The sequence below is a fragment of the Caloenas nicobarica genome, chromosome 5 (genome assembly GCF_036013445.1).
Source record: "Caloenas nicobarica isolate bCalNic1 chromosome 5, bCalNic1.hap1, whole genome shotgun sequence".
In the NCBI taxonomy this organism is placed as follows: domain Eukaryota; kingdom Metazoa; phylum Chordata; class Aves; order Columbiformes; family Columbidae; genus Caloenas; species Caloenas nicobarica.
The window spans coordinates 56,686,065-56,711,622 of record NC_088249.1 but is presented as its reverse complement, the minus strand read 5'-3'; the positions used below and the strand labels follow the sequence as shown (position 1 = coordinate 56,711,622).

General features: G+C 41.3%; 1 protein-coding gene across 2 annotated transcripts in view; it reads left to right on the top strand.

Annotated features, from left to right (window-relative positions):
- Nucleotides 1-25,558, top strand: part of DENND2B (DENN domain containing 2B) — a 176,855-nt gene that overhangs the window by 32,222 nt on the left and 119,075 nt on the right. Inside the window, exon 2 of one of the 2 annotated variants that reach the window (XM_065635154.1) lies at nucleotides 6,553-6,641. The gene's annotated coding sequence lies outside the window, so the exon portion shown is untranslated. Of the gene's footprint in view, nucleotides 1-6,552; nucleotides 6,642-7,178; nucleotides 7,297-25,558 lie in introns of those variants that run through there. The other variant, XM_065635155.1, reaches the window with a different exon arrangement.

Below are 25,558 nucleotides of genomic sequence, written 5' to 3'. Positions count from 1 at the left end.
CCCTTGGTGTTCAGCTGACCCCAGCTGCCTTTCAGGTCCCAACTGTGATCTTGTGGGAGACAACAGAGCCTGGTGCTCCAAACCCAGTTGGTCACACACTGTTTCTGAGGGGCTGCTGTGCAACCTCACACACAAAGCCACTTAACTCCTCTGTTCCAAGCAGCCACGCAGGAGTGACATTTACCCGGCTTTGTAAAGCACGCTGAGGGCTGTGAATGAAAGAATGGAAGGAGCTGTGCATATTCAAAGCAATATTTTGTTTATCTGTTCTATCCAAACTTGAGTAGAAAATAGCTTTATTGTCTGTGGCTTGAAAAATCTGCCTGCTGTGGCGATTATGGCAAAATGAAAGACAAACTCATTAGATGCTTAAGAAAACACATGCTGTGACTGGCTTTGGTTTTGATGGGGTGTAGGTGACAGGAGTAGAGCTGGGCTGGTGCTTGCCATACCCTTCCTCCCCAGAGGTGCTAAGCAGAGCTCACAGGCATCTCCCGGCATGTGCCCAGCATTTCACAGAGTCTCCTGGCCAACTTGGAGGTTCAAGTCATGACTGAAACACAGGAAGCCAACTGCAGAAGTCAGCACACAGAAAAGTCATTGCTTTTTGTCCAAAGGAGCATCAGGGTGACACTTTCTCCTCAGAGTCTCTTGGCTGATAGTATTTGGAAGATAAAATCTATCCAGTAAGAGGGGCTTGCATAAGCTTCCTGTGAACTTTCATAGTTGACAATTAAAAGGAATCACAAAGCATGTTGTAATTCTCTATCTATTTATTTATTTATTTAGACATTCAAGGAGTGCACAATGCTACTGGTTGTGATTTTTCTCATGTAAACAAGGTGATATTGTGCTGGATGCTCAGCCTTAGGCCCTCTTATTTTCCATTTTGAGTTTAAAGTAAGAGCTCTCTTGCAGTGTGTGTGTGAAATACAAAAACTCCAACCACTGCCCATAGTCTGCTTCAGAAACCAGCACTGCATTATTGAATATACCTGTCCTTGTGTCCATTGCTTTGTTAAGAGATCCTCTTCCCTTTATTAGCTCCATATACAGACCCAATGTAACTATAGAGATAGTTCCCAACAGCATCATCTTATTCGTCCCACTACCTAAATGCAGGAAGGGCTACTTGGACAACAATGTGAAAAGGGCCTCTTCAGGTGAGGATTTGACTTAAAGGATTGGTATTCCCATCATTTATGTGCTCTGACAAGGATTCTGCCTGTCCGCTCCCATTGAGACAAAGCTTTGCATCACTTGCTCAGATACACACAAGATTTAGTCCTCCCAGAGTTATATTCTTGTGAGTCCTGCTTGCATTGCAATGCCAGGTGTGAGGGGATCTGTTTTTTAAATTGCCTTCTAGTCCCATCTGTAGCATCTTGTGTTGCAGGACATGTACTATGAACAAAGGCAACAGAAACTTGTCCTTTGGCTTTTCCTTAAAAGAAACAGTAGTGAACTAAGACAAACCGAGCTATCTCACATTCATGTAGAGTCAAATCAGAATTGCTGTGGAATTTCAAGTAACTCATTGACATCTCTCCTGATATGGTTGGTTCCCAGAGGAAGCCTGCTTGTCTCATTTGCCCCTCTTCTTGGGACATAAATCCACGCTTTATGGGGATATATGCAGTAAAAAAAAGGTGTAGAAAAAGACTAACACCTATAAAGGGCAAGATTTTCTCATTTCGTCCAGACGAGGTAAGTAGTCTCTCCTCGGGGACCTCCCCTGTCCATCAATTTTGGTCCTACAGCTTCCTGCCTTTCTGTCCAGGCACGCCTGGGACACAGCACAGCCCTGCAGAGGATGGGTGTTGACTGGAGTGCAGATGGGTTGCAGACAGGGCTGGTTCTGGAGAGTTGAGGAGCAGAAGGGCTTCTTTACATGAGTTTCCCACCTTTTGGTTATCCCTATGGCTTGGCTTGTGCCTTGGCCTGGTGCCGTCTGACACAGGGGATGTTGAGGGCTGGCTGAATTGGCTGCCTGGGCCCAGAGCCAGTTTGTATGGCTTGTTTGGCTTCGCACCGCTTTCCTAGCAGGGTGAGCTGTAATATGTGTCTCCTGTCATGAATCAGACCATAGGTATGGATAATTCTCAAACCAAGCATTTACATGAGCTAATTCCACACTGTTCAGGTTTAACGTTGTTTTATTAAAGAATTATTCATCTTATTGCTCAGCAGATTTTCAGCCTCATTAGTACGTTTAGTATGGGGAGCATGTTCCAATTATATCACCAAACAAGGTCTTAAAGCTTTAATTGCCAAATAAAAACTCTTGCCATTTCTCTTTTCTGAAATATACAGCATTACTAAAGCACCACTTTGGTAAAATATTGTAGCATATGTTTGGCATATTTTTCAGTTCTTTTGAAGTCAATGTTTGAGTGCCTTGCTGAATCAGGGCCTAAAACAATAATAGTCACAAAGTTAAGCTGCTTTATTTCTGAATGGATGTTTGCACAGGAGTTGAATGTGTGTCAGCTTCTTATCATGACCCCCCTAGGTACAGATACCATCTTAGTTTCACTGAATCACTTAGCAACTTTTGCAAATTGCTGTCTTGCACCCAGTTGAGACGTCAGGGCCAGACCCAACTATGGCAGGCTTTCATTTGCAGAATGAGATCAAACTGAAACGGGATATAGGGCCATAAAGGGATTGGCAGCATCTCAAAGAGTGCACAGCTATGATTAGTCATTTCCTATATGTATATAGGATGTGTGTATGTATATACACACACACACACACACACTTTTTTCTGGGTTAGTGAAATCAGTACAGTGCTTCAAACATGATCCTCATTGGGCTATGAAAGATGTCATGGAAATTTTTTAATTCTCCTATTAGAAGAGAGAGTTGTGGAAACACTGTGGGTAATGTATCTGGTGCTGAAATGAGGGAAGAAAGCAAGTTCATAGCTGACTGATCTTAGACCTACATCTGTGCAGTCTCATTGCAGTCAGGAGGCCACGTATATCGAGTCAACTCCTTTGCTTTATTGTTTGCAGGGCCATTATATACTCTTGTACTATGATACCACAATCTTGGCAAAACCTGATGCGGTGAGGCCAAATTGAAGTTAATGTGCCACTGAAGTCAGTGGAAGTTTTATTCACTTCAGTAGAATGATGCTTTTGGGGCCAGAGGTGTTATCTTGTGCCACTCGCTTTCTTGCCATGCTCTTACGCCGTTGTGTTGGAGTGTTAACAATAAAGGCCAGTCCTGTGGACTATTAATTCAAAGGAGAACTCAATGGTGTCATGGGACTGCTCCAAAGACTATGGTGGCTACTGTCCTGGGTGTCACAGTTTTGTCCCTCTGGGTAGTCACAGAATGCCGTATGCAGAAGTGTTGGTTGCTGGACCTTTAAGTAAAGTGCAAAGAGCACAATTTTTGTAGTGTGTGCACACTTTGCATTATGAGCTGGTTGGGGCCTTTTCCCTGATTTCCATACCTCTGCAAGTCACTGCCTGGTTGTGAGGAGGTGCTGCTTAGCACTGCCTCTCCCAGTGAGGTCAGCAGGAGCTGCAGGCACTTGCCTTTCTGTAGTGTTGGGTTAAAAGTGTACTGGGACAGGGTACTCAAGCTCCACTTTTTGCTGTTGAGTCTTACAGTTATCTAGGTTCAAACAGAAACATATCCATTGAGGTCACTGGAAAGATGTTCAGTAACTGTGATGTAGCGATGACATGAGAGGAAGAGAAATAAGATGGTGATCTTCTGTGGGAAAGGGGCAAAAGGTCTTCTGAAGGGAAGTTATTTGAGGAGGGGGAGAAATAATAAATCATTTTACAAGAGTATTTTTGCATGAGACTTCATTTTATTTAGAAGCTGCAAAGGAAAATGTCATTGAAGTTGCTGCAGTGAAATATCTCAATTTATACCTACCAGAGATTTGTGCTGTTGTGGGCAGCTTTGGCTGTAGCTCATCTCTGGTTTTGTCTTTTTTAATCCCTAAATTAATGATGTGTTTTCATCTAGGAAAAGTGATAAATCTTCACAAGTCATTTAGATGCAAAGCTGAATTTGTTTCCTCTCCTGTTGCTGATGGTGGCTGTTTGATTTGGAAAGGTTCAGTAAAGAATCTCAGATCACACAGGCTCATATTTCCCTTCCCAGTCTCAGAGGCAGAGGCGCCAGGTGTGCCCTGGGGAGGACTCTCTTGCTGCACACTCATCCTTTTCTGTGCATGTCTGCTCCTGCGTGTGGCTTCTGCATCCTGCGCTTGTGACCGCCGAGCACAGGGAGGAGTGTGTTCAACCAGTCAGAAATGGGAAGCGTATCAGAAATAAGAAACTAAACATCAGTTGTATGTGAGTAATGGATTGTCTGTTTCCTGCAGGGGATGAGGATGCATATCCTAGTGCTTTTTGATCGCAGTGTAGCCATGACGCTGTAATTAATGTAATAGCAGCTGTTCATCTTGTCCTCTGTTTATGATCCTGAACTCTGTCCTGATCCTAAATTTTGTCCTGAGGTGTTGATGTGCTGACAGAAAAGCCCTGTGAGGAAAAAGTAAAAGCTGGGAAGGATTCTTGTTTCACTGGCACCAATCTGGGAAAAAATATTTCACCTTTTTGTAAGTAATTGATTAGGAATGTATTAGTGAGGCTTATAATAGAAATGTGCTTGTCTGGGGTCTTCTGTGGTAGTCACTTGCCCAAGACCAAAGTTTGGGCCGTAGTTTTACTACTGCGCTTTGTACTATGTATTTGTGCATGCATAATGTATTTTAATAACTTCATTTGTTTTGTTTGGAACTTTAAACTGTAACTGAGTGTATACATAATGCAATGAGCATTTTCAATTGTTTATAAATGCTAGCTTGTGTGCTCCCCTGATATCCCTGCCAGATATGCAGATGTGGTCACCTAATGAAGTGCTACAGACCCTTGTGATAAACTCTGGAGTGGGACATGATGCAGGTGGTTGGTATATACTCCCATGCTAGTAGTAATGGGGTCTATAGAAAACCTGGGACTGATCAACCATTTCACCTGTCCATTGATAAATTACTATTTTTTTTCCTTACTTCCATGTCTTTGAGCACTCCCTTTGCAGTGATGTAGGGTGAAACATTCCTTTGTTGGGATGAGCTACCTGTCTCCCTCTTTCCCCAAGTTACACTGCTGAAACTGTGTCCACTTACAGCATGTGATGAGTTTAACTCGGTCATACACCAAAGGGAACTTTTCAAGACAAAAACATGTCATATTTTTGTATTTGGTTCCTATGATGCTGCTGGGCTTCACTGATGCATTCTTAGAGGGAATTTAGCTTGAATTACAAGCTTAGAATGTGGTGCTTTCATGTTTAGAAAAACTATTTCATGTGATGTCATTTCAGCATCTTCTGGGTTCTTGACAGCTGAAGTAGCTGCCTTTTTATATTCATCTACCTGTGAATAGTCTGCATGCAGTTTTTGGTAACTCTAAGATACGCCTCATGTATACACCTTTGGGTAGTGTTTGGGATAGAAAGAGAGGTGGTTTAAGTGTATGATCAGCTGGGAGCTCTGTCATTCACAAAATGTACAGTTTTCAGAAGTGTACTCAATGATACACTCCAGCATAGCTTATATCTTACAATAGCTATATGGGGAGACTGGTGTTCCCATAAGACATCTCAGCTGTCTCATTGTCTAGTTTTTTTTTTTAATCCCACCTTTGCTATCAGGTCACAAACACAACAATAAGAGTAACATGTTAGAACTCTTCTATATCTCCTGGTGTGTAAACCTAGCTGTTTTGATTATGGAATGCACATACACATTTTCTTGTGTTCAGCTCCCTAAATAACATATAATAGGTTGCATATGCTAATTTTATTTAAATTTTGTAATGCATGGGTGGAATATAACAGCATAAGGAAGTGGCTGATAGAGAAAAAAGTTGATTTCCTACTTGGAATGGCACAGTCAGCTTTGCAGTTCTACGCCCGCTAGAGGGACTGTTGCTTATACTGCTCCTTGCAGAAAGCAGACTCATGCAGTCCTTAGTATCTTTTATGAAGTTTTAAAACTTTGAATGATTGACTCCAGTTAAATCCTCTAAGAGTACATCTCCAAGCTGTTTCTCAAAGTGTACAAACCTTGAGCACAGCACTGTTCTTCTGAGTCCAAATAGTCTTTACTGAATTTTCTTACGAAATGGTCTCTTTTTTTTTTTTTTCCCTGAAGTATTTTCTGTTCTCTTGATTTATCAACCCAGGCTTTCCTATTTGACATTGCTGGGGATTAATTTAGAATTTTTTTGTCAAGGAAAAAATGTTGTGTGTCTTATTTATGTTTGGAATAAGTTTTGTTTTGCAACCATGGTGCCAGTGAATATGGTAAATTAATCAGTTCTTGTATATGCAAACATCATTGAAATATGCTTCTTTTTTAAGTGGGAGATAGTGAGTTTTGGGTAAGAGGCATGTAAACTTGTAGTCAGTATGAGAAAACTTCCAAATGTATCTATTTTTTCTTGTTTGGCTGGGGGATTTTTTCTGTTTGTTAGAGTTGCATGTTCCTGACCTCTACATTTTTCTTCGTAATTACAGAAACATGAAAGAATACAGGAAGTCCTGCATGACCACGATGAATACCTGTGCGAACTAAGTCACTGCCTGGGTACTGGGAGAATAGCAAGGTAAGCAGTCGGGTCATGCCAGCAGCATTTCTTGTAATCTGCATGACTGTATTTCAGCAAAGCCTTAGTGCTTTCAGATATCAAATTCATAACAAGTCAGTCAAAGACAAATAGCCCGTAGGTTTGAACGCAATAGATTTACTTATAGTTCAAAGCTTTGGCAAGCAAACATCTCTGTTTTCCTTCCTGGGGTAAAAAAAGTACAAGTTCTGTGGTGGTTGTATTTTTTTTTTAAAGGCAATATCTCTAATTTCGACAATCGATTCATGACCAAAGCTCAGCTTCCTGGGCTGACTCTAGGGAGGGCTTGGAGGAGGGGTGGAATGCTTCAAAAACGTAGCTGATGAAAAGGCATGCTGTTTTGTGGATGCCTCCCAGAATTGTTTAAATCTGTGTGTGTGTATGCGCGCGCGCGTATGAAAAGAGAGAGAGAGAGAGATCGCCATGACAACTGGCCCGGCCAGTCTGTGTTCCCTGCAATCATTTTAGCTGGAATCAGTGCTGCGAAAGGTCATATGAAGGAGTTGTGGGAAGCACAGCAGGTATTAGATGCTAAACGACTGGTTTTCTGATTGCCTCAGATAATAAGACAGAGTTTTTTCTGGGAAATACAAATCTGAGAATGGAGTGGAGAGGGAAATGCTCCAAATTTCAGGTAACAAAAATTGTCTTTTTAATGTTATTTCCTCCTTTTTTTTTTTTTTTCCCCCGCGGTGTTTACTCCCAGCCGAGTGTCTGAACGAGCTTGGATTCCCTAGCTCTGGGCAATGATGTCATACAGCAACAGTTGGATTCTATTAGCCAGGGAAAGAGGAAACATCCTGCGTTTAAAAAAAAAAAAAAAAAAAAAAAAAAGATACTTTGGTGCTTTGTTGAATCTTGTGCAAAAGCTGCAAGAAGTGTTTAAAAAAAAAAAAATGTTTCTAACAAATTAATTCCCACAGAATGACATTTAGGAGCTAGACAGCATCTAACTTTAAAAGCACCACAACAATTACTCCTATATGCAAGAAAATGATTATAGAAGTGTTACAGAATTCAGAAGACCTTTCTTCTTGAACACTCCTATATTCATCTTTAATGAGAAAATTAATTGCACCATAATTAAGCAGAGGATTTGGAACTTCCACACACTTGGGATCCTTTGGCAATTGTTGGGAGAATGTGCTGCTAAAGAGTTTCTTCTGGATTGGTCTCTGTCTCAAACTGTTGCTTATGAATAGATGATGCTGGCAGCATTGTTCTTAACGTTTTCAGTGTTGGACTGTGTTTTTCACAGCTTTAAACCAGCCTTTTTTGGGAGAGGGTAACAGAAGAAGAAAACAGAAAGCTAATACTTTCAGCATTTTGAAAAGTTCTTTTTTTTCCCCCTCTTTCCTCAGAGATGTTTGTTAAATGCTGTGTTCAACACTCAACATTAGCATAGCATGCATAGCATTGTAAGCGGAAAAATACCTAATGATTAATGTACAACTGCTATGTCCTAATGAAAAGACTTAGAAAATTGATATAATCCTACTTGCTTGAGCATCACAAAAATACACTGTACCGATAACTGTGGAGAAAAGATTAAGTCACCCCTATGCTGTTTAAACTCCCCTCTAGCAGATGCTCATTGCGACTTTCGTGCTGCTTTGCTCCCTTCTGTGCGCTTCGGGCATGATCCAAAGCTTGCGGGGAGTCCACAGGACTTTTCCCGTCAACTTCAAAGGGCTTCAGCTCAACCTCTGCCTGAGAACTTCTCAGCCTCTGCTTCAGTCTTTTGACTGCAGGACCAGGCCACAGGCTCTCTGCTTTCTTTCTTGAACTTTCCAAACAGAAGGTCTTTTGTATTCCTCCAAACAATGCCGGGCGCTGCTGACTGGTTTCAGCGTGGCAGCTCACACGCGCTGGAGATAATGGTGATGCTTATTTCCGCTTTCTCCTAAAATCCTCCCAAAGGGGGAAAGTGCAGTGAATGGAAATTGGATCCTTCTATCCCTCCCCTCCTCGCAAACAGCCCTTGTTTATGAGTGAATCTGTGTGTGTGTGTGTGCAAATTGTTCCTTGATTAAAGGGCAGTATCGGCTGGGCTTCAGGGAGGAGCTCCAGGAAGACGGAAGGAGGAGAACACTGTTAGTGCAGCACTCGTGAGAGAGAAGCAGGCTGTCCTGGAGCAGACAATCTTTCTAGAACATGTGGACAGAACTGACAGCTGTCATCTGTGAGTTGAGGGCTGATTGGCACAGTCTGGCACTTCGTGTCCCCCTCTTGCCTACCAGATTTGACCAATTTGGTATTAAATAAAATACTGCTGTTAGTGGACATCAATAACATGGTTAAGTGATTGGAAGAAATTTTTTTTCATCCATTTAATGTTTGGGAACAGATTGATAAGAAATTCTTATGCCATTCCTGAGTAGGAATGAAATATCTGTGGACCTGTTAGTTTGAGCTATCCTTTCCTTAAGAAAGAACACTGGTGATTACCCAAGTTTAAGGCTTGTTTGCAGGAAAATGCTATTAGTCCCTGAAATTTCTCAGACAGAAAAGGATTATGATTTTTGAAATTGGAAGCACTGCTTTTAAGTGCTTATATTTTGCATAAGGTCAGCTTGAGACTCCTGAGAGATCTCTGCAAGGTGTTACACATTGGTCATTCCAAAGGCAACAGTTGCTTTTTGGCATTTATTTGTTGTGTGGTGCGATGCAGAAGGAAGCCTGGTGAGTTCTCTCCCAGTGTTTCCGTCCGAGTGGCATTTCCATTAATGGTCTGTGTTGTAGTATTTACACGTTACTTTGTAAAGCAATACAAGGCGTCATTCCCATAGTCCTTTAATATAATCTCCATATGTCCTAGAATTCTGAATGGTTCCAAATGGTGTTTGCATATGTTATATAATACGTATACCTTACCAGGAGGAAATAAATAAAAGTAATCAATAAATCATAATATATATATATACATAACACTACCCTCTTAAGAAGATACCTTGTAGCTGACTTACTATGACTGGGCGTAAATGTAACCAACAGCACATAGACATTGGCGCACTGTATTTCTTTCATCCGTTAAAGGAGTAAGCAGCTCAAGAAGGCTGCTGCTGGGCCTGGTAACACGCATGGAGTTCTTGCAGCAGTGTGTGCAGGGGTAACGGCTCTGTGCTCAACACAGCTCCTGGGACAGGTACCCCATGGTCCTTAGCCCAGCGTTTGCAGCCTGCTGCAGTTGTGACTTTATAACTGCATTAATTTCTATACCTTGAAGTGAGTGGCTTGATGTGGTTGTCCTGACATAAATCTCCTTGCTGGTCCTGTGCGTCCACCATATTTCTGTCAATGGCTTTATGCCCACATTCTGTCTGTGGATAGTCTGTGGCTCTGAGTTTTGGAGAGAGCTTAATATGTTTTTTGATAGGATTAGTTGCGTCCTGTCTCATTGCACTTAAAAGGAAAGTGAAAGGACATGGTAGAAATATTTTTTTTGTTTGTTCTCTTTCCCTGATTATCTAAAGAGTAATTTTTATATTCTGAGTTATAATGTTTTAATTGGTTAATTTATCTTGTGTAAAGTAATATTTTGTGTAACTGCTCATGCTCCCTCTCTCCATAGGTTGACAGCTCATCTTTTCCTATTATTTGTTGCAGTGAGTTCCAGGTTAATTGCTATGTTGACATATTTGCCTTTATTACTTGGAAATACACTGCTTTGTTTGCAAATAAGATGAGGCTATCTAGAAGCCTAGGACCGACTTTGTATCATTCAATACTTGTTTTTTGCTCTTACTGCCTTCTCTAAGTAACTCTAGTCCCTTTGGTTTTTCTTCTTAAGGAAAGTCTGTGAGACACTGGAAAAACACTGTAGTTGTCTCCATTTCTGCTGTTTTCTTTGAAGGTCAGGTGATCTTCAGAGCAGCTGGTGTTACAGTTGTGGGCAGGTGCAACTTTAAATTCTTGAACATGAGATCAGCATTCTCCATCTGTAACCTTATGTGCACAATAGGTGGAATTCATTGATTGAAAACAACAGTGCTTTATATTTAGGAGAGCTGCTCATGAGGATGCTCAAATGTTTCCTTATTTTCTGTAATTTCAATTCCATGTCTGTTTCCTCTTATATGCTGTTTTCTGGTTGTAGTGACTCTGAATTACTTTCTAAGGTGTAAAATGTGATGTGCAAAAGGATTTGTTCTGAGCAGCTCGCACTGAATATGAATGTGGCTACCTTGTAAGTACAGCAAGAGCCTTGAAACGATGGCTCTGTCATTCTGCTCTGCAGGGCAGTCTCTCATTAGTGCTAATCAGTGATCTCTGTTCTGCCTTTGCATCTTTGACCCAGTTACTTTGCTGAACTTAACACAGTTGCTAGTGTGACGCAAAGCAGACTCTTGGCACAGCCCTGATCACAGAGCAGGGAGAGATCTGGCAACTTTCACACAAATCTGTTATAATTAAGGCTTCCGGTTTGGGATTTAAACTTCTCTTAAAAGCCCGAGACTTTTTTTTTTTTAAATATTTTTCAGACTGAAAATCAACCTACTGCTGGTAGAGCCAAAGTCCCCTGATGGTACTAGCTGCAGGCAGACCTGGAGGCAGGTGCTGCTCTTCTTCCTTCATCAGGCTTTGCAAATGTGCTTCCACTCTGAGCGCTTTTTAACAGAACCTCCCAGTTATTCTTCAGCTTCACATGACAACAGCAGAGTCCCCTAAGCAGTCAGAGGAGTGTGCCACAGTTGGCTTTCCTCCAGTGCCAGCTCTTATTCTGAGTTCAAGCCTCATGTAACATTAATCCTCTTTGCTCACTAGGAGCCAAACTGCTGTATGCAAGGGGCTGTTCAAAGGAGTCCCATTTCCCCATCCTGTCTGAGGCAGTGCTCCCCTCCTTGAACCTTTTTTCCTTTCCTGTTGCAGTTTGACAAATAGATGAATTGGAGGCTAAAACTTCTGCCAGTGGCAAGAGCACAATTTGGCATCCCTTGTGCAGCTGGCACGCAAGGGATACAAGCCGTCAAATTATCCTGTGCTCCCGGTCCAGCAGAGCCTGTCAGTTTATAACAAGAACATCCCTCTTTAAAGTGTGCTTGGAAGTTAAAAGGCATCACGAAGCATTTGCCACGTTATGGACATACAGAGGACAGTTGGACAGTTTTGATAGTACAAAACCTGCTCCCTGCAATGCTATTTCATACCTCCTTGGTAGAGAGTAAAAAGCAATTTCAGAGCTGTAGCAGTATGGAAGCATGTGCAGCTGCACAATTCACATTCCCATGTTTCAGTCTCTCACAGGCCCATGCAGACCCTCTATTATTAGTTTTTAAAAGGAGAATAGCTGACAGCTGATTAATATGAATGGCGTATTCCAGAGAGAGCTGTTTTATGACTGAATTGTCAAGAGTGGCAAGCCAAGAAACTATTGACTAAAGTTACATAGAAAAATCTCTGATGTAGAGCACAATCCTGTTTATCCCGAAGATTTGTAGGGGACAAAACCATCTTCATAACAGTCTGCTGTCAACATGTTCAAACCCATGCTGGGGGAGGTGAGAAGCTGAACAGCTCAGCCTATTGCCTTCATCCACCAGCAGCTCCTGGGAGAGCTCCCTGGGGCTTTTCTGATGCGTTGTTGCAGGGAAGTGGACATACTGCAACTCAGTCTTCAGAAACCTGCCCAAAAAATAACTTCAAGTGACTTATTCTGGTCTTGGTTTTTGGAGAAGAGTCGAGTTGATTTCAGAAGAAAGAGTGAAAAAAACTTTTGGATGCTGGATGTGCTTTGTGTAATCAGCTGATGCTCTGGATTAGAGCTGCTCCTGCTGTGCATCAGACTGGGTTTCACCATTGCACTGACCCCGCTACACTCATGATTGGGGCAGCAGATTGGCTTTTGAGAATGTATGAAGACCTAAGGGCAAACACTGTTTTTTCAGTGGTCTTTTATTAGCAGCAGTAGTCTGCAAGTTGAGTGGTGTCACCCAGGACATGCTCAGATGTCTGTCTGGCCAACCCTTTTGTTTCCTGTGGAAAGCACTGCCCATGTGTGCCACCTGTAAGCCAGACCTTACTGCTGGCCTGGGCAGCTGAAGCGCAGCTCTCTTTCCCTGATCTGAGGCTTTAGTGGAGAAGCAGGGCCAGCTGGTGATCCAGTTAGGTCTTCTGTCTCCTACAGTAATGAGCCTCTGCCAGGATGCTGTAATACCATGGGACTGCTCTCCTGCCCTTGCTTGGGATGCTCTCATGAAAGGTGAGAGCAAAGAGTAGCATGAGGCGAAAAGGCTAAACTGTCCCCCAGTCACTGTGGGCTGGGAGGAGACAGCATGTTCTTCGGCGTACAGAGCTTGTGTCCTTGACAGTGATCGGGTGATCAGCTGGGCAGGAACACTGTTCCTTGAGCCAGGCCAGAGCTGCTGTCAAGGCACAGAGGAGATGGTCCCGAAACTGTGCAAAGCAGAGGTCCTTGCAGACCCTGCCTGTCACCATGTGCTGCCTCCACCCTCCTCCGCCTCACTTTAGGGACCATGGAGACAGGGAAAAGGGTAGCAATGGGAGTAGGGCTTCTTCACTTTCTATCCGGTGGTTGAACCCAGGTTCCTTTTTCAGCAGTCTCCCTCGAAAAGGCATTTGTTTCATGTAAAGGTTGAGTGCAGGCAGAGATTGAACGCTTACTCCATGTCCTCATGTTTGGAGCAATTTGTGTGTGGTGAGGAGGCTGCTACACAAGCTCGTTGTACATGGCAACTCATCAGCAGGTTAAATCTTTTCTGTGCCAGACCTAGTGGATAGTATAATATACTGTCAAATTTGGCATTTGCATTAAGATCTGCTTTCCTCTTCTATGGAGATATTATCCAGTTTTCTGCTGAGACACATCAAGAGCTACGGTCCCTGCTGTGTTTTATTTACTATTGGCTGACATACATGGACAGCAGAAAACAAATGTAAACATGACTCGGCGCTGTGTGCTACAATAGCACAGAATGTGTCCTGGGGATTTATGACTGTCTGGAAGAACAGGGAGTCCCAGGGGCAGCCCGAGGTCAGCAGCTGCAGCACCTTGTCAGCAGATCCCAGCACAGTTCCTGTGCCTGTGGCACTGATGGCTCTGATAACATGGGTGTACCGGCCTATTCCAAAAGTATGACCAGATCCTCATGTAGAGGAACATGAAGCCAGTGGACTTATGCTGAAAGTCATGTAATTTTTCTAGAAAATCTGTGCAGTTCTTGTTCTGGATGTGGCAGACTGATTGCAAAGTGGCCATTGACCTGGACATTTCAGGTGTCAGTCAATGGCTGCTCCGGCCAGGCTGTGTCATATCCTGAAATCCTGAGCAAATGGCCACATTCCACTTTCTCCACCTGAATAAAATTTCCACGTGGAAAACCAGGCTGCATTAGGTGAGGCTCACTTGTGCATCAGCCTCTTGCTGAGTCGTATCAGATGTGTAATGTCACTTTTGGTGGTTTTGCTGCTGCTGCGGTGTATGACCTTGCCCACAGTGACAGTGCACATGGGCTTACTGTCTTCTGAGATCTGTCATCACATATGCCCCTCAGGGACACAGGGACAGGACAGACTCCAAAGTGAACCACCAGTGTTTCTGAGAAGGGTGAGTTCTTGCTGCCTGTATTCATGCCAAATGATACACTGGCTTATGGAAGTATTAAAAAGTTTACTATTAAAAAATGATTTATCATGAGTAAAGGAGAAATGTGTTGCTTGGAGTGAGGGAATAGATGGCTACTCCTTAGTCTGGGTAGAAAAGGGAGATGCTAGGAATAGGTTGGAGGAAGAGTGAGGAAAAGTGTCAGCTTTTTTTTTTTTTTGTGAAAGAGGAAAGAAAACTTTGTTACAAGGTAAGTATTCTTTTGGATGAGTGGTTGGCTTCCTGCAAGGTGGGCAGAAGAGGAGCAAAGTCAAACCCCAGATTTCTGGCTCAGCATAACACTTATCATTTCAACATTTACTTACAATCTGATTTAAAAGCAAACAAACCCAACCCATCATTGCAAAGTGGGAATACTGTAAAGTATTTATAGGTAACACGGACATATGGTGTTCCCAAAACAAAACAGCCCAGACCCTTGCGGCAGCCGGGTGATGTTGAGAGGCTGCAAGGCTGTTTCACTGCTGCCCGCTACTGAACAGGAGCAGTGAATCTGTTGGCTTGGGCAGATTGCCCTTGTGACAGTGGCTCATTAACAGTCGTCACATCAGTTATGTTTCCATGACAGCCTCAGGTCTGACAAATGTGACAAAGCTGTGTTTTATCAGCAAATCTCCCAGCAAATCCCCTGCTGGCCCTATTCAGGAAAGCATATGGATAAGAAGAGAAAATTGTTCTTCCTGCTCTTTGTTACTGACTGATTCTGCTCTTTGTATGCGAACCAGCCAGCTAGGACTAGTTGCATTCCTCTGTAATTTGCCGTACCTCCTGTATGGGGCTGAACCAGTGAAGAACTAATATCTTTTTCCATTTGTTAAGAAGTTTTATTCATTGTTTCAGTGACTAAGGGAACTCTAAAGGTCATATTGTAGTTTTGCGGAACGGAGCAGAAACACCAATGTTCTGACCATTACAGGGCAGGCTTGGGCACCCTTGAATCAGGCATTTTTGCAGAAGGATTATGGAGATTCAGATAGTTATGTTGGCCAGGGCTGAACCTGTGGGGCAAGCAGTCAGGCTTGTTCTGTTGCAGTTATTAAAAAAAACCCAACCCAAAAAGAACAACAAAAAAGCAAATAAACCAAGCCCTAGCAGGAGCATTTTATTTATATTCAACTAATATCTCCCTTTGAAATTCCTCATTGAACACTACAAGATGAAGCGGTCTGCAACTGTTTGTTTTTTGTAGGTTATCTATTGATATGGTGTATGCCAAATCATACTCATACATAAAATGAAGAAAAAAAAGGATAAAATTATAGACATACAGAGATCTCTTTCTACCACAAATCTATCCACCTTGAAATTTAGCTGAATCTGTACTATAAATATTTGTCCCTCTTATGCAGGGAAGGGAAATACTAGTTAAATAAATTAGATAATATGACGTGAATAATAAAATGAGGAGGGCTCCAGAGCTTTGTGAAGTATAACATGATTGCCCTTTCCTGAATAGAATCAGATTTGCTTACAAGCATTCAGTCCATCTCTGCAGGGAATTGCAAACAGGATGCAGCTTTGCTAATATTGGCAGGTATTGAAGGTTTTTCTTAGCTGAAGTGATAGACCCTGGGGCTTTGCATCAGAAGGTCATGAGTTTGGATCCTGGTGCTACACAGCGCTGTGGTGCCGTTTAGCTGACAACTCTGTGTGTGCCCATATATCACATGTGCACATGAATTACTGCTCACCTCAGCTATCTGCGTTAACACACCGCGAGTGGTAAAACTCTCACCAGGAACATTTTGTCTCCAAATCAGGTAGAAACTTTTGTTTGGGAAATCCTAGCTTTGCCCAAGGGAGGTTTCCAGGAGAGTAAAGGCAAACTACTTAGTTCAAGACTATGTTCTGGGACTGACCATCTCATCTGACTGCAGCAAGCATGGCTGGAGATCGCCAGTGTTATCTGTGAGATGGGAAATGGTGATAATTCAGCTGCTCACTAGTGCACTCTTGTTTATAGTGCCACAGTTGTGTCATTCCAAACTTGAAGGTGATGACTCTGACTGAAACACAGGTACATAGGCAAATATATTTATTTTAAAACAATGACTAATAAATCTAATTATTATTTATACAGTTACTCTTATAAATTAAGTCAATGCTTTTTAAAGCATTGTTGGAGGTTCTGGACAAAGCTGCCAAATGAAACACGTGAATTCTATTTTATAGCTCATGTCTGTTAGGTGCTGAGGGGGAAGCTGAATAAAAAGAAATCAGAATATACCTCAGAAAGACAAAATTTGTCATCTACTGATGGCAAATGTCTACTCTCCTCGTCTCCATGGGAGCAATGGCAGTGAGAAGGAACAGATGATCTTTATGACTGATCAAGTGTAGTCAGTAGGAGAATGGAAGGCAAGGGATGGAAATGTGTTTATTCTCAAAGAATGCCATGTACCTCAGCACAGCTGGGTATTTTGTGAGGGAATACCTTTTGATTTACATTTTTAAGTACAAGCAAATCTCTATTTTGAGAAAGAGGGAAAAGACTTAAGAAGGGGAAGGCAATGCTTACCAAATGAAGTATTCCTCTGCAAGATTTGAGATTCTATTGTGTCTGTGGCATTGAAAGTACAAGAGGCATCATTTGAGGACAGCTGATCAAAGGAAGCCACCAACAATTTTGTACTGCATGAACTTTGCGGGTAGCCAGACTGACATCAACATGACTGTTTCCAGAACTTCAGTCAGACTTCAGGGGGGAGCCTGTCACCGGAGCAAGGACAGACCCAGCCATAGCGAACCTTGCAAGGGGAACCTTGGCTGGGAGCTGAAGGGCAGCTGGTGGCAGTGGTATGCAGCATTACTAATCATATTGTATATTCTTTTTCAAACTATAGCAAGAGGAAGTGTTAGTTGACTCGTGAAGTTTACTGCTGAGTTTTCCTTCTCTCCTAGTAGCAATCAGTTCCAGCAGGTTACATCTTCATCGCACCTTTCTGAGATGCAATGATGGCGCAAGAAACTGGAAACATCACAGCAAACTCAGCTTGCCATAATGGTTGAAGAGAAACTACTTAAGTGAGACTAACATTTTGGTTTTTGTTTGTATAGTGTTCAGTATGCTAAGTTCTAATCTGTGGCTAAGTTTCTGGGGTAGTGTGTGTAATAATAACTGGCTCAATAAAAATCAGGCCTGATAAGCATCACTGTTGAATTGAGTAGAATACTGCCTCTTTCTAGATGTAGCTCTCCAAAAGATACAGACTTTTTTTTTTTTTTTAAGAGCCATTAATTAATCTTTTAGTTAAAAGGAGAGGAGAATGAGTCAATGCATATCCATTTGCTTGTTACCTTCTCCCAAGCCTGTCACAAATTTGTGGCTAAAAATGGACTACTCACAAAATCTCTCCATCCTATATCGTAATGGGAAGTTTGCATTTCTGTTGTGTTTCTGTGGCCAGCACATTCCTGCAGGCAGGGACATGGAAAACCAGCTTCTTAGAACTATGAAAAAGTGCCTCATCTCTTAACTATCTGCATCCTACTTTGGAATTTTTGTTCTGCCTTTAAAATATTCCCCTAGAAAAATGAGTTTGAAGCCCAGGCGGTATTCCCATATAAGTAACTGAGTCATCTTCCTTGGCAATTGAGGGATCACTGTCAATAAACGACTAAGATGAACAGATAGTTAGGAATTTGTTGTAAATTTATATTGTACCATTTATTATTGTTTGTTTTGAGTGTAGTTATACAGGGAGAAAACACACATCATTATTATGAGACAGGTTTTCTTTGTATTGATGTAGTAGCAGCCAAAGCAAAAAATGGTGATACTCGCAAGGAATAAGATGGAGGATTAATATTCAGGCTGTTGTAATGCCAGGTCTCTTAGTCTCTGTAGTAACATATTCTGCAGTAGCGAGAGAACAGCCTACATGTGATGACCCAATTTGGAAGCAAAATCGTTCTTCAAATTCACAAATAACCTCTAAAGAAACACTTTTTTTCTGATATGTTTGAGCACTTGATTGCACAAAGAAATTTTAAAATTTTAAGAGGTAGTTTGAATTTCCATTGAAATAATTGATTTGGCTTGTTGATGGATGTGGCAATTCCACTGAACAGTCACATACTTGGAAATCTCTAACTGTGCTTTTGGGGTCCGAGGACAATGTTCGCAAAAGCCCTGAGGTCCCACTGACTTCCAGAAACGTTGGAGTCCTGAGTGCTCTGCAAGCAGAACTCTAATCCTGAAAGCACCTTTGCAAAGTGCTCCTGTCTGCATGCTCTGTGCTCCCTGTGGGCTAAAATACCCTGTCTTCAAACTGTTTCTAAAGTCATTGGTTGAACAGAAATTGTATTTATGGGGTTTTTTTCAGATAGAGCAGTTTATTTTCAGGCTGGCAACTATGTAGCCATTTCACCACAGTAGAGAAATATAAACAGTTTGCATTTTAGATAGAAAGAAATTGAAACGAAGTTATCCTTCTGAGCTGTGCAGAAGCTGGCTCAGCAAAGTGCATCCGTTTGGGAGTCCTGGGGCTTTGAGCAGCATTCCTTCGCAGCTGGGAGACTGAAAAGCAGTGAGAAGAAAACGGTAAGAGATGAGGGGAAAAAAAAGGAAGAAAGCAAAAGGGTAAGGGGGGGGAGTGTCTGCACCCTGCAAATTGAGAGATGTTGAGTAGAACAACAGTTGAGAGAGGTTTTATCTTTCCTCATCATCAAAACCTTGCAATTAATATGCTTCTGGAAGCACTTCATGTTTTACAGTTAAATTTAAGTTTTGCCTGCTTTAACATAGCTAGGTGGATCTTATATTTGCAGTTTCAAATCTGAGGCTACATTAATAATCCTAGGTGTTCAGGTAAAGGTAAATGCTATGAATACCTTTGCGAGGGAGTTAACTGGCCCCTAGATTAGGGGCAAGAGATCTGTGATATACAAAAAGTGGCAGATCAGGTCACAGAAAACTGTGTATGCGAGTAGAGGGCTAGTCAGATTTTTCTTCTTCTTCCCTACCTAGATAAAAAGGACTATATCCAAAGGGGCTATGCAGCATATTGTATTCACTTCTGTTCTCAATCTATAAGCTGTTAATGGGTGGGAAAGAAATCACCTGCACTTCCAGTTGTTGGAAAGATGTGAGGACAAATGCCCTGAGGAGTAAAAGGTGTGTAAGGCTGTGAAGAAATAAGGAAAGGAAAGGCTTTAAAAATAATGGAATAATTAGATGTCATTCAAGTGACGATTCATAGAGCTTGGTCTTGGCTGTCTTTGGACAGAAACTTTGGAAGAAGCAGCAGCCGAGAGGTGGATGAAAATGCACCACAGTTCTCTTGGCATATTGCCTTCCAAAATGGGTGGTGAAACTTTTCCTGATGGAGCTACAGCTGCTGTGCTAAAAGTATTTCTTACCTTAGTGACAAACAAAGCCACTCAGAGCTGAATTTAAACAAGATATTCTACAGCAACTGTAGTCAAACAGGGTTCATTTTAAATTGTCATCCATCCTGTAAAACAATTGCCCAGTGTCAGTCAAAGAGAGCTGGAAAACGTGAAGGGATCTAGACTGATTTACTGTACATGTTATTAGGTGATCAAGTAGATAAAATGTAAGAATGCTATGTAAAGGAGGCATGGTGGTGGTTTTACACTGGACAAAACACATGCTTTTAACTTATCAAATGGAAAGCTTTTTACTGGCATGTAAAAGTTTGGTTAATAGTTAGCAATTAATAAATTTTACCATAGAAGAATTCTGCACCTGATGGCTGTCATAATTTCCTTTGACTTCATTTAAAAGTTTATGTTAAGTCTAGATTCTACTTCTCCATGTATTGTGGAAATCTGATTTGTGGTCTAGTAAATTCCAATCAAGGTAGAGATTTCCAGTGCAATAAGCTTCGTGAGAAAAATTAATATTTAGAAATGATGTGTTAAATCACAGATTGGATTGCTGGGTTTCATCCTCAGGCTGAAGGACCACGTTACCATTTTTAAAGGGTTTGTGCCTTTCCCCCCTGCCCCCTTTCTTCCTTTTCCCCTCCCAAAGGCGGAAACTGTACTAGCCCAAGAGTTGATGGGGGTTTTGTTGTAGTTGCTTAAATTGCTTTGAGTTAGTGGTATCCTGGCATCAGATGCTTCTCTCATCTTGCTGCATGCAGAGAGCTATTGATGAAAATTTTGTCAGCTCTGTTGCAATTTTTGGTATAGTCTTTTTACAAGAGAAATATTTTAAGACACTGTGGAAAAATGGAGGCAAATGCTGCAAAAGGCAGTGAGCCTATATGTTGAAATAAGTCATACTGACCAGTGTTGTTGGATCCCAATTTCCCTTTAATTTGAACATTAAAGGGTAGTCACTCCCTTGAAAGCCTAGGGTGGCTGCTGAGACAGCTCTGAAAATTCACCTGGTGTAAATAACCCCATACCTTTGTGGCACCTCTTAGCTGCAGAATATGCAATGAATGAGAAGCACTGGTTATTTATTTTAGGGTCTGAAGTTGTCAGGGAGCATTACCGTGATAGTACACAGGAACAACAGAGCCAGCCTGCTCTATAGACAGTGTAGTAGTGAGCTAGAGGCAGAGCTGAGGTAGATACCTTTGAGATCCCACTTACGTGATTACTAAGGAAAGGACCTTTCTGATGCCTTTCCAGCTTAAGCAGTTGGAGCTGTGTCTATACAGTAGGTTTTCTTTTCTTTTAGCTGTGTGGACTTGCTTCTTTGTGTCTCCGGGCAGTTGGGTTCTGCTGCATTTTCCCTTTATGGATGATCCTGGTCGCGAATTCTGCTAATCTCCACTGGACTTGACAGGGAAAAATATTAGGGATATGGTTTTGAAACTGAAAAGTGCAGCACTATAATAAATTGTGGCTCTCTGGTTGAACATGAGGATAAAATTCATTCCAGACTCTGTGTTCAAATGGAACAGTTTATGAATGGAAGCACAGACCCTGGATTGTATTTCAGCATTAGTCTCTGGTTTGGAATTGTGTTATTTCCAACATAGACAAGGGTACATATTTTATAAGCTTTCATTATTCCACTGTTCAGGTTGTTCAAATATAAAATATCTTGTGCTGGAGATGACTGTGGAGTATATGGCAGAGGAAAAACTTTTTCTAAAGAAACAGGTTAGTAACTGTTGTCTGCAGTTTGCATATTGAAAATAGCTTTATATTTGGCTGAAGGAGAACTGGCTAATGTTCAGAGGTATCACAATTGTATTTGTGCTTTATGTCAATTTCTCATTATCCATGTCTTGTTTTATGGTAATCACCTCGGCCTCAGCTCTGTCACCTCCTAGGTAAGGAGAACTCTGCCAGACAGCAACACAGCCATAAGAGTTGCTTACTATCATCTGATACAATAGGATGTTTAGATGAAAACCATTGGCTGTAGTAAATGGGAATAGTAATAGTATTGGTTTTATTCAGATGGACAAGCTGGAAGACAATAATGTTGTAGTTATTAAAGAAACAAACAAATTAAAAGAAAACATGCTTAAGCAGCATGTATTAGGAAATTAGGAGTCTTGGACTGAAGTTGTAAACTTTGTAGCCTCTGCTGCAGTGAAACAGCAGCTGAGAAATAGATGCTTAAAGATGAAGAATAAGTCAAAACCTCCTGTCAACATAATGTGGTTTCACCCACTGCTTAAAACCATTTAGTTTTAAACCTCTCAGATGGATTATGCTATAATGTTGACAGAAGAAAAAATGAGATGCAAAAAGAAAAACTTAGGCAAAAAGTTTGAGGTGTGATTTTACATCTGTTAACTGGAAACTTAAAATTTTGATTTATTCTTTCTCACTGTGATATTTAAATATGCTGACCTCCTATTACTTTGGCTGCGAAAAGGTAAATTCTATTTTAAGGAAATACGTCTTTCTTCATTCTTGCTGGTTTTGCTAGGTCATAGCATTAAAGCGTAGAAACATCAGACTTTTTCTTTGAGCTAATAAGAATATTTTCTAAGTAACAGCATGTGGGGCTTGGAATAAAAGCTGAGACATGGGCAAGATTTTTAAAAGCAGCCGTTTCAGTTGCACCTGTGAGAAGCAGAAGGACAGGGCAATATTGAACGCTCAATAAATCTTTTAAAACATCAGTTACTCTTATTTTCAAAATAAATTGAAAGAATTAGTAATGGCTCTGTAACAATGTTTCTTATTTCAAAGAGCAAATTGTGATAGAGCTATAGCAACTAGTTAATAGCATGGACTGGGCTGAGTTGGACAGGTACCTAAATATGAAGTAGGCCTGGAATTTCCTGAAATTAGGGGCTCTAGACCCACCAAGAATTGTTGTCTCAGGAAGGCAAGTCCCAGGAAATAGCCATAAAGAAAAAATAGGAAAAGTCTAAAACAAAAGGACAAAAAAACTCATAGGTACATAAAGGTGCATTTTTGAGGTCAAGAAGCATAAATACCAAGTGAGGACTGCCAGAGGTTAGGTTAGATTAGACACTGCTAAAGATATTAAAACAAAACAAAGTAGTTTTCCCCCCAACATTCATGAAAACAGAAGTAGTAAAGAGACATGGGATAGGTGGAATAGTTAACATGAGAAGAATGGGTTAGTGACTAGTCACTGTACAGAATATGCAGAAACTAAACTGTGCTCTGCCTCCATTCCCAAGGGAGTAAAAGGGGGTTTTGAATAAAGTTGACCTCATGTCTGAGATTGGCCATAGGGGCAAAGAAGAAATACGAGAGTAGAAAGCACGTGAAAACAGCTGGTCCAGCAAGAAAGCTTTAAGGGCAGGACTTCTGCCATGTGCTTGGAAGTTGCAAATATAGTATCTGTGTTGCAGAAGAGATGCACATCAGTGATTCCGATTATGATAAGCCAAACTTGGAAGGAAAGGATATGTGGAGTCTTGGAGTTTAAGAGTGAAAGGTAGATTGTGCTGACTAATCTGATAGCTCCCTCTGATAGCCCTATTCCAGAGGCAGGAAAGTCGCAGGTTTGTTCTCTTTGGACTTCTGCTTGATAGCAGAACCACAGTGGAAACAATGAAGTGAGAGAAATTTGAGATCAGTAGAACAACTGGGAAGTGACTTGTTAAGGATGAAAAGATAAGGCTAGTGTTGAGAGAACAATACCATGTTGTAAGGAGATTATTAATGAACTGCTACATGACCATCTTGGGACTGGTTTTGTCCATTCTCTCCATTAAAACATTCATTAAAAGGAATATGCTAGTTAAATTTTCTCCTCTTACACAGCTGAGCTGGTGATTTTTCAGACTGAAATAACTGAAATGGCATAGCAGTGTCATTACCTGAAGACAAGGAAAGAACCGATGTACGCTGATTAGTGACAAAATGTGGTGAGAATGGCAAACCTGATCTAATGTGCATATTTTTGGAGATAAGGGAGGCACGGAGGAGGCTCACTCTGGCATGCTGTGGGCAATGCTGGTCATCCACATTCAAAGGGGTGATATATTACCTGGAGCAAGCACAGAGAACAGCTGTCAGGACGTTCAACATCACAGAAGACCAAAAATGAACAGAAGAGTGGAGTTTCGCAAAAACAAAGCAAAGTGAACGCTGAGAGGAGCTTTATCTCTCTATGAATGAACTGAGAAGAAGAGCAACAAGAATCAGAAGACAAGCAAACAGCAATTCAGACTGAAAACAATGTCACAAGAATGAGGGGCTACCTGAAGCAGCAGAGGAAGGTAGGATCACTGCACCGGCAGATCCTTTGGGTCCCTTATTTTCTATGTAGAAGGATTACTTTACACCCTTCCCTTTCAACTTTAAATTTTGCTTGGTTTCAGCTTTAGTTCAGCTTCTTTTAATAGCCCTCACTGGTAAGGAGGTATGCAGGCAGCAAAGTGGGAAGGGATCTTTTGCTGAAGTTTTGAAACATGCTAACACAATCAAGATAAAGTAGAATAGTAGGATCATAGAATATCCTGAAGTGGAAGTGACCCACAAGCACATCATAGTTCAGTGGGTTGGAACAAAGACTATATTTTGTGAGATTGTTACTGACAAATAGGTGTTGAAACAGTGCACCTTTCCTAGTTGCGAACTACTATTGTTCACAGAAAAACAAATAGAAATGCTGTTTATGATTTTGAGTGGACTGAGCAAGCAGACTAAAATGCTTGCTTTTTAAAGCTGATCTTACTGAGCCTTTGGGCTGACAGCTTTGTCAGCCCAAGGAACAATCATCTAGAACAAAGAGCAAGTAGTTCACGAGTCTCTGGTCATGGTGTTTTTCTGTCATCCTGGTCAGTCCTTTTCCTATCTTCATGTCTGATTAAGAAGCAAGGTACCTTCTGTGCAGAGTATGACAAGAGTATTTCTAATTTAGTCTGTATTTCTCCTTAAATGGTTGTTTCCAGGTGACTGGACAAGTCAGGCAGTAGTAATAACTGAAGATGAAGATTTTACAGTACGTAGTACTAGATAAAATATAATAACAATTAAAAGTTGATAAATTTCTTGTGTTTGTGTGAAACATGTGAAGTTCTTGACTAAATTAGAACTGAGTAAACACTTTTTACCTTGGTTTACCCTGATCTTAGCACTGAATTTTTCGGACAGGTTACTGTGTTAAATCTTCAGTGTGATCTGTTGACATCAAAGCAATCTTGTTCTCTAACAGCACAATGAAGAACGGGGCTTGGCTGAAGCAGGGTAGCTTTGAAAGAACAGATTTAGCTGGCAAATAGCTTTAATTTCTTCCATGAGGAAAAGCAAAGTTTTTATTGAAATAGATGTGCTTGTCCTTAGCAGGGATAAAATACCTTGTTGACAGTGCTTTGCAAGATTTCTGTAATACATTTAAAGAGATTACTAAGGTGTTTCCTCATGTGGAATTTTGACTCAATGTTTTCTGTCTGGTTTTTTTGGGCATTCACTTGCAGAATTACTCTGAAAAGATGCTGTATTGACTGACGTACACTTGAAGTCTCCCTCTTGTTTCCCTTAAGAAGTGTGATTCCTTCTTAATACCTGAAAAGCTCATTCTGTGAGGCAGGAGTGAAAAAAATCTCTCTTGAAAAATGTGAAGCTCAGCAGCTGCTCCCTCGAAGGCGCACATATACCCTAACCTGACTGCCTGACTTAATACCTTTGCATTGAATGAGTTGCCTGCTTAAAGCAGATAACATCCAGTTTATATCAGCTGTGTCGATGGTGATTCACCTTTTCAAAAGCACCTAAATGATTCACGCATTGCATGCTATTGACTTTCAGTGATACTTTGTCTCCTGAGTACACAAACCATTGCTGGGCATGGGAATAAGACTCTGCAAAGTGTTTCTGAGAATTGTATGAAGGTAGTGTTTGGTAGTTGCCTGGA